Below are 10175 nucleotides of genomic sequence, written 5' to 3' on the forward strand. Positions count from 1 at the left end.
TTGCAGTGGTCCCTATATATTCAAGACAGTCCTTAAAGTCTGCCTTGCCATTTTAACAAATGTCACGAATAATTGTTTTTCTTTAACCATCTTTATCTTAATCCCTCCTTCCTTCCATTTTCTTAACCTATCAAAAATTTGGAATAGAATTACCATATGATCCAGCAATCCCACTTCTGGGTCTGTATCTAAAGGAAACAAGTCATATCTCTAAGAGACACCTGCACCCCCATGTTCATTGCAGTATTATTCACAATAGCCATGGTATGGAAGCAGCCTTCATGTCCATCAACAGATGAACGGATCAAAAAATATGGTGTATATATATATATATATATATATATATATATATATATATATATATATATATATATATACACCATAGTCCATGGAATATTATCCAGCCTTTAAATAAAAGGAAATCCTGTCATTTGTGACAACATGGTTGGACTTGGAGGATGTGGAATCTAAAAACCAAAAAAGTTAAACTCAAAGAAACAGAGACTAGAATGGTGATTGCCCAGGGCCAGGGGGTGTGGGAAGTAGGGAAAGGTTGGTTAAAGGGTACAAACTTTTCAGCTGTAAGATGAAAAAGGTTTGTGGATTCAACATATAACATGGTGACTATAGTTGACACCACGGTACTGTATAACTGAAATTTGACAGAAGAGTAGAACTTGAATGTTGTCACCAAAATAATTAAAAAGGTAAATATTTTTGTGATGGACGTGGGGGAAATCCTTTCTCAAGGTATACGTGTGTCAAATCTTCACATTGTGCTCTTTCATAAATATTTTACAATTTTATTTGTCAATGATACCTTGGTAACGCTGAGAAAAAAAGAATAAATATGTGCATTTGGGGTAGTGTTGACCAGTGTACTTCTTGAACGTTTGATTTGAGTTTATTCCTCACTGTAAACAGTGATTTTGTTTGTTTGTTTGAGTCAACATAGAGGAATGACTTAAATTCAGCATCGATTTTTTCAACTTGAAAAAGACAGCAAAATTACAGTCTTACTTCAGGGAAAATCAAAGATAAAGACAGGCAAACCACTTCCCGACGACACACACTCTCTTTACCGACCCATTTATTTCAAAAGTGCTGGTGTAGCAGAGGCTGCCTCTGAGGGCGAGGGGTGAGGAGCCTTTTATTAAATGTATTTACTTCTCGGGTTCCTTGAGGACAGCACAGAATATGATTCATCTTTGTAGACTCAGTCTCCAGCACTTAATAACAATAAATGATTCTTTTTTTAACTCAGCACTTGAAGAGCTGTTCTCATCAGCATCTTCTGGCTGAAGTACTTGCGAGGAGTTCGGCGTCTACTGACTGGGTTGGGAAGCCCTTGAAATCAAGCGTTAAAGAGTGAGACACCCAAGGGACTCTGTGCATGTTATTCCAACGAATAAGAGGCTGATGGGAAAGAGCAAGATGAGAGACAGGGAGAGAAGAGCTGGAAGTTAGCACAGGGACCCCGGAGAGAAGGATGGGATCTGGACCCAGGCAGCAGAGTACATGCAGAGAGGAGGGAGCAGGTTCCAGGGCTCATCCAAAGAGTAGAAAGTAGAATCAGTCCTGGCTGTTCATTTGTCAAGAAGTGTGGAGGGAGGTGGAGGGAAAGATGTCAGAGGACAAGGTCTGAGTTTCTCCTGCATTCAGGGTGAAATCGGGATGCTTTCTGCCAATCCAGAGGACACTGCAGGGAGGTGAAGTTTCCAGCACACAGGACAGGTATTGGCGAGACGTCCAAAGATAACATCATAGGTGAGCCCGTAGGTCAGGTGACACGTCTTGGGAGATGGGTGAGTCATCAACCTGTAGGCTGAAGAAACCAGTGAACAGGAGAGTAGGGCCAGAAAAGAGTCAGAACAGAATGCCGCAGAACTGTGTCATTTCGGAGGGTTTGGACAGCTTGATGGGAGGGGGTGTATGGAAGAGAGACATCTATGAGAGACCAGAATGGAGCCAGCAGGGCAGAAGGGAGAAAACGAGGACACACAGACCACAGAGAAAGGAAAACCAGTGTCGTAGGCAGGCATCGCTTCAAATACACTGAGCGAGGAGCAAAATATATCTGTGTTATTCATTTATTTTATTATGGTATAATTTGCATACAGTAAAAGCTCATCGAAGTGTTTGGTTGTGTGATCAATATCATACCATTGTACAACATACCGTACCGTTGTACAACATACCGTACCATTGTACAACAAACACATACCGTTGTACAACACCACTCCATCAGGATATAGAATGATTCCATAACCACTCCTGCCCCCCCAGACTACACGGGGCCACCGTTGACCTGTTCACTGTCCGTGCAGTTTTGTCTTTGCAAGACTGTCACGTAAATGCAGTTACAGAGGATTTAGCCTTTGAATGTGGCTTCTCCCACTCAGCATCGTGCATGTGAGTTGGGTCCGCACTGTCGCGTACATCACTTTCTCCTTCTGCTTTATTTCTGCCGTCGTGTGAATGCGCCACAGTCTATGTGTCCATCCCCCCGAGTCCAGGGGCATGTGGACTGCGTCTGGTTTTCTGTCTGTTAAATTTAATTACGAAAACCTTACTGGTAACCAGCGCAGAAGATGTTTTAGTGCAGTGGAGGGCGTGAAAGCCAGCCGTGGGAGTTGTGAGGACACTATGGCAATTAGAGATGAATATTTCATGAGATCTGGCTGTGAAGTGAGGGATAGCCAGAGATCTGTAGTTCCAGTGAGAAACAGGGTGAAATGAAGATTTTTGTTAGTTTTATTATAGGAAGATAAGGGGTATTTGAGCTGGTGGATGATCTAAGGGTGAATACAAGGTTTTTGTTCTTGAGTTTTGTTCTTGTTTTGCTATTACATGATATAGACACACCTGAAAAATAAATTTAGTAATCAGCCAAACTGTCATTTAAAAATAACGGGTCTTAGGGAAAACAGTTGGGAGCATGTTTCTCAAAACGTTTTGAACTTTGCAACCTGAATAATAACAAATAAATACAGTTATATCAAACCCACCAGCAAATGAAAAAGACATTTACAGTGTTCATTTTAAAAGGATGCCGGGATGAGTGTAGAATATTATCTTAAAGAATGGTAGCTTGCTGGGGGTGGGGGATGTATAGAAGGTTTCGGGAGACAAAGAAAAACGTACAGAAGTCAGGGAGAAACAGGTAATCAGCATGTCCCAGGTGAGTGAAGGGCTGACTCCATGGGCCAGAAAGAGAATACAGAGTGAATGGAGCTTGTGTACATTTCTCTTTTTTCCTGTGTGGTTGATGATTTCAACTATGTTCGCGTACTTTGTATTCCATGGCTGTGACTCGCTGGTATGAGACATTAATCTCTGAAATAAAATTTACATGAACCAATGCACCTTCCACATTCTACTGACATCATTCCTCTGGTGGTCAATGGCATATGAGCCAATTCACGATACAGAAATAGGTGTGTATCAGTAGAAAGAATGATCTAAAAGTTGCAGAAGAGAAAAGTTTGATGCAGTGAGGTCCCAAATAATGTAGCATCAGATAGAGCCCATACCGGTAGTGGTGATTAATTCCTTACGCCTGAACGCTTATTAGGAGGCATCGAGGTCTACTCCACAGTTTTACAAAAGGACCATATTCAGTAACTTACATGCTCTCAACTTTAGTTCCCATGGTTACTTGGCAACATTTTCAATTGTTGAAATCATTATCTACCATTTTCCTACATTTTCAGTCCATAGCGCACAAAGCCACGGATGTACTGTAGGTATGGCAAAATCATAATGTGATGAGTATAAAAGCTATCAGTAGATGATTTCATGATGATCCCTTCTAAGTGAGGTTTTCTATCTGTTCTATTGTTTGTGACACATCTTGTTCAAGAATCAATTTAATTATCATCTCCAGCTCGTCAGGCAGAATCAGTTAGCTTCCTTCAAAGAACAGTTACCCCAGCTGCAGAAAGATGGCCCCATATTGCAATGGCCACAGAATGAGAGGGGTTGGGACTGGGTTTGGGGCTTATCACAGATGAGATGGTATGATGTCAGTTTCAGTCTGAGACCCAGTAATTTCTCTGTTCCTCTTCAGGGATACATCTAGGATGCTGATTCATGGTGATCTGTCTATGCATTGAAACCCCCATTAAACATGAACTTCAAGAGAAAAGGATTATGTTTCCTTCACTTTGAATTCAAGCTCTAGTCCCCTCCCTGTGTGGCAGCTAGAAGGTGATGTCATAAGAGCTCATGAGATGAATGTATGAAAACAGAGAGAGTGATGGAGTTACTTTCCAACTGGTGCTCATTCGATTAGACTGACCACCCTCATTCTGTGTTTCCCCAGACCTGCCGCACTGTGGGTAAGCAGGAAAGTAGAGGTGAAATACGAGAGAGCCCAAGACCATCCAAAGAAGAGCACGGCTGACCGCATGGCACAGACGTGCGTGGAAAGCTGGCGTGATGAGAGAGGAAGGCTGCAGCCTGGGTGAGAAGCAGACTTGGCTCCCCACTCTGACTCTGCCATTTTCTAGCCGCGGGGCTTGGGTCAGTTTCAGCAAAGTGTAGTTTCTGTGGGCCAGCAGGCTTCGCCTCACCTGGGAGAGAGCTTGTCAGAAACGCAGACTGTCAGGCTCCACCCCAGACCTCCTGAAACAGAATCTAAATTGCGCCTATACACCCGGGTGATGTGTGTGCACATTGTATTTGGAGAGACACTGGCCTAGGCTCACTGAACTTTAGCTTCCTTAATTGTTATTAAAAAAAAAAAAAGGAAAAATGGTCTACCTGTAGAGATAGGAGGGCTACAAAAAGGCATGTGAAATGCTTAGCACATAGTGGAGATGCAAAAATGGAAGGTATTAATAATAAGAATAAAAAGATAATGCAGCAATAAGTAACAGTCTCACTCTCGCTCTCGCGCGCTCTCTCTCTCTCTCTCTCTCTGTCTGTCTGTCTCGCTCTTTCTCTCTGTCTCTTTGCCAAGCTGTAGCAGTGGAGTTTCTAGATTGTGTTTAACTCCAATTCTGGCCGTATTTGTCAACGGAGGGCTTTTCACCCAGGGGACATCTTTCAATGTCTGGAGACATTGTTGGCTGCCATGACCGTGACCTCAGGGAGAGGAATGTCACTGGCATCTAGTGGATAGAGGCCAGGGATTCTGCTAAACATCCTACAATGCACAGGACATTTCCCTACATCAAAGCATTATCAGCCCCAAATATTAATAGTACCAAAGCTGAGAAATCCTGAATTACGGTAATCTAGAGACATCTCTTTCTAGAAAAGACATATTTTGCAAGTGCAGGTCTTCCAATAGGGACACACATGAATAACCTATAGATATGCTCAAAACATAGACTCTGAATTAGGATCATGCATATTACTCAGCGAAAGGAATCAGGAATGGATCAGAAACTTTCTCAAATAATTTTGTCCCCATCTCTAAGTAGCTGTTGTATTAGTTGTCTTAATAATAAGTTGGTACAGTTCTTGTCTGCAAGGGGATTATAGGAAAAATTGGGGATTGAGTATTTAGGCATTTGATGAAGCAGATGCAATACACAGATGCAATGATGGAACCTGCAAGAGATAGTAAATCAAACACTGAATTAATATTTCAAACAGGGGCTTATCACCTTTAGGCACAGAATCCTGTTAGCGATGTTAATACTTAACTTTATTTCATGTGCACTGGTTGAATATCAACTGGAGAAGTATTTCATTTACAACAAAAGGTCAGGGTTCTGGGTCATAAAACACAGTCTGGATCATAAAAACACGTCAAAGGATAAATGTGGCTTAATTTATTACCTCAATTTTGTGCCCAAATTTCCCTTGCTATTGTTCTTTTTATTAATTTTATGATTTTTATGGTTTATTTATAAGCAGAATGCTGTCCCCAAATGGAAGAACCTGTTTACTAGTAAATCAGTAAACTGTAAACACTGCTATAAAATAAAGAATGCAGTTGTGATAAATCAAACATGAAGAATTCTAGGTATCCCAAAAGAGCGTTTTTGGTAGTTTACATCAGCTAACTCAAATCCTGCACCCATGAATCAGTACTGTTTGCCTGTTTATGAGCCTGCAAAACACAAATACCCTTTTTCCTGCTCAGCACATCTCTCTAGTAATAAACAGGTAATTGGTTTTGTCCTGTTATACTCTTTTTATATCACTCTTTGCAATAATCACATATAAATCCACAGGCTTATGGTTTCCTTTATTATAAAATTTCCATTAGTTTAACTCCTCATCTTTCCTTCTTTGTCATAGAGCATAGCCAAAATAATCACAACAAACTTAGCAAAGATATTTTTGCTTCTTGTATATGATATAAGTCCTTTGTTATATTTATTACCATTAATTACTTCTTTAATCCTATAAGTGTACTTACCATCTAAGATTCATCATTTTATAAATACTGGACAGGGTATGGAGAAAAAGGAACCCTCCTATACTGTTGGAAGGAATGTAAATTGGTGCAGCCACTATGGAGGACATTATGCAGGTTCCTCAAAAAACTAAAAACAGAGTTACCATATGATCCTACAATCCCACTCCTGGGCACATATCCAGAGAAAACTCTAACTGAAAAAAATACACACACCCCAATGTTCATTGCAGCAATATTTGCAATAGCTAAGATATGGAAGCAACCTAAGTGTCCATCAACAGATGATCAGATAAAGAAGATGTGGTACAGGGAGTTCCCTGGGGGTCAAGTGGTTAAGACTCTGTGCTTCCACTGCAGGGGTTATGGGTTTGATCCCTGGTTGGGGAACTAAGATCCCACATACCCCATGGCATGGCCCAAAAACAAAAGATGTGGTACATATACACAATGGAATACTAACTCAGCCATAAAAAGAATGAAATAATGCCATTTGCAGCAACATGGATGGACCTAGAGATTCTCATATTAAGTAAGCCAGACAGAGAAAGACAAATATCATATGATACCACTTATATGTGGATCTAAAAAAAAAAGATACAAATGAACTTACTTACAAAACAGAAATAGACTCACAGACATAGAAAATAAACTTATGGTTATGAAAGGGGAAAGGGGGGGATAAATTAGGGGTTTGGGATTAACATATACACACTAATATATATATAAAGAAGGTAAACAACAAGGACCTACTGTATAGCACAGGGAAATATATTCAATATCTTATAATAACCTATAATGGAAAAGAATCTGAAAAAGAACACAGACACATATATATATATATATGACTGAATCATTTTGCTGTACACCAGAAACTAAGACACCATTTATAGTAATTTAACTATACTTCAATTTTAAAAAATGGTTAATAAAATAAAAAACATACATTATTTTTCCTTCTACAGAGGACTCTAGGAAATTCCCAATACAGAGGAACAACTCCACTTCAAAGTGTCACGTGAAAAACTGCACCACTGTAATAGGAGAATCTTCCTTAAAAAAGGTGAGAAAGCGTCTTGGAGAAAGAATGCACAAAATTTTTGTACAAAGAAAAGTAAAGTTTCTACCATATAGTACACACAACACTCAATAAAATGTAAAATGAAATGAAATATACGTTAAAATTAAGGTGAGAAGGAATTGCAAAATTTTAGGTAAGAACGCGTAACGTTTTGCAAATGCTCAAAATATTTGTAACCAGATATTTTCTCTACCTTGATAATCATCAAACTAGTGTATGCTTTTCTTTATCAGCCTCTTTCTTTCTCTCTCTCACTTTCACTCTTTTTCTCTCTGTTCATGAGACTCTCTAAAGACCCATTCAGAAAATATGTGTTTTTCCTCCAGTTGGCTCTGAGCTTGTCTGAAGCAGACACTGAACTCCGGACGCAGTGATGAACTGCCTCTCCAACTAGACACACTTTTAGCAGACATCGTGAAGGTAAGGTTTCCATGTCTACCTATTGGGGTTGGGGCTATTGTGTCTCTGTTTTGGGTGTTTGGAGTGTTGTATGGGATCACTGACTTGGATGCTTATGGCGACACGTGATTCTTGTATAAGGGGACAGGGAGGAGCCCAGTGGGATCCCTGGAACGGCAGCTTGGTCTGGATGAATGACGACAGCCTCCCCCTGCCTGGGTAGCAGGGCTCGGGTGGCTTCCGGTGGCCTCCTTCCACCAAGTAATGAGCCCTCGTGAATACGAGTGCTGCCTACCATCAAGAGGGACTTGAACAGTAGGAAAAGATGCAGGCGAAAGATACCACGTGGGCCTGTAGGTTCCATTCCTATTTCCTGTCTTGCTCTGTCTTATACAGTTGCCTGTTTTAATTAAATACATGCTCTGTCTTACACAGTTGCATGTTTTAATTAAATACATTAAATACAGTTGCATGTGTTAATTAAATACATTAAATGGTAGGGTACGTTGGCCGTGGTGGTTACTGTCTCACTTACCACCTGTGTTGTTGAACATCGCGGTGGGATCTAGATAAAGCCAGGGAGCACAGCGACATCTCAGGACTCTTGGCCGGGTGGCGAGGCTGTGATGTCTCCTTTCCGGAGCAGTTCTTATCGTGCATGACTACTACATGTTAGGCGGTGGACAATTTTGAAAGTGTGTCTCTGAAGACGTGGGTTTTCTGGATGGTAGAGAGGCAAGGAATTTTCTGGGAGTTTTTGTTTTGATCACCTGTCATCCATTCACTTGTTGCTCTCTCAGTGATAGCATCCTGGCTTCTTTTTTGCGGGAGATGAGCTAAGACAACCCCCTTAACCTTCATGGGATCATGAGAGGGTGAACAAGTAACTTAAATTAGGGTGGTTGGAGTCTCTCTTTAGGGACTTTGGATATTAAACAGAGCACAGAAAGGGCTGCAGTGGATTCGTCCCAGGAGCTGTACCCAAAGGAAGCAGTCATCCAGTCCCTGCCGCCGGCATGTTTGAGATGCCTTCACTCCTTGTTGGGCATTGGCTCTAATTCTCTCTGACCTTACTTTATTTTATTTTACTTACTTTATTTATTTATTTTTTAATTTTTATGGGAGTATAGTTGATTTACAATGTTGTGTTAGTTTCAGGTGTACAGCAAAGTGAATCAGTTATACATATAGCCACTCTTTATAAGAGTCTTTTCCCATATAGCTCATTACAGAGTATTGAGTAGACTTCCCTGTGCTATACAGTAGGTCCTCATTAGTTATCTGTTTTATATATAGTAGCGTGTATGTGTCAATCCCAATCTCTCAATTTATCCCTCCCTCCCCTTACCCCCTGGTAACCATAAGTTTGTTTTCTGCATCTGTGACTCTACTTCTGTTTTGTAAATAAGTTCATTTGTACCTTTTTTTTTAGATTCAACATATAAGTAATATCATATGTTATTTGTCTTTCTCTTTCTGACTTCACTCAGGATGATGATCTCTAGGTCCATCCATGTTGCTTCAAATGGCATTATTTTGTTCTTTTCTATGGCTCAGTAATATTCCATTATATGTGTGTGTGTGTGTGTGTGTGTGTGTGTATATATATATATACACACACACACCCCACATCTTCTTTATCCATTCCTCTGTAGATGGACATTTAGGTTGCTTCCATGTCCTGGCTATTGTAAATAGTGCTGCAGTGAACATAGAGGTGCATGTATCTTTGCGAATTATGGTTTTCTCTGGATATATGTCCAGGAGTGGGATTGCTGGATCATATGGATCATTATTTCTCTTTTTTATCCTAAGTTAGCTAGCATTGGTTTTCATCACTGGGACTAATCCATAAATCTGAATTTACAGTCCTCATCACTGATTTCAACATATCACGGTTAGTTAGGTGAGTATGAATTACTTCACATCAGTTTTCAATCTGGTTGAAAACATTGGAGTGTCCATTTCCTTCTTGTATTTTTTTCCATTGAGGGGGAGCCAGTGTAGAGTATGGTTATTCTTATAAATCTTTTATTTATTACAGGAATTGCATTAATAACTGTAAAGGTTTAAAATGGAAATCAGAACACTTAGTAATACGTGTTTTTCCAACAAATGACTCAGTAGAAGCCATGGGGATTTCTTTAACACTGTAGGGGAAACAGCTGTGGTGATGGACAGCATTAGTATTCTTGTCTCCAAGTCACCCCCGTGGAATGAGGTAGGGCTCGGCATTAAGTCAGAGGCAGAACAACGGTCATTCTGGTAACAGGAGGGATAGGAATGATTGCAGGGCAAACTCACTGCGATGTATCATAAATG

General features: G+C 40.3%; 1 protein-coding gene and 1 long non-coding RNA gene across 2 annotated transcripts in view; one reads left to right on the top strand and one right to left on the bottom strand.

The window, feature by feature from the left end:
* STS (steroid sulfatase) overlaps positions 1-10175 on the top strand; it is a 624067-nt gene that overhangs the window by 423050 nt on the left and 190842 nt on the right. The window contains exons 12-14 of the transcript XR_014239261.1: positions 4325-4465; positions 7339-7436; positions 7781-7874. The gene's annotated coding sequence lies outside the window, so the exon portion shown is untranslated. The remainder of the gene's footprint in view (positions 1-4324; positions 4466-7338; positions 7437-7780; positions 7875-10175) is intronic.
* LOC309620023 overlaps positions 1-10175 on the bottom strand; it is a 285479-nt gene that overhangs the window by 256098 nt on the left and 19206 nt on the right. The window lies entirely within an intron of this gene.

Source organism: Balaenoptera borealis (genome assembly GCF_965194805.1).
Source record: "Balaenoptera borealis genome assembly, chromosome: X".
Taxonomy (NCBI): Eukaryota; Metazoa; Chordata; class Mammalia; order Artiodactyla; family Balaenopteridae; genus Balaenoptera; species Balaenoptera borealis.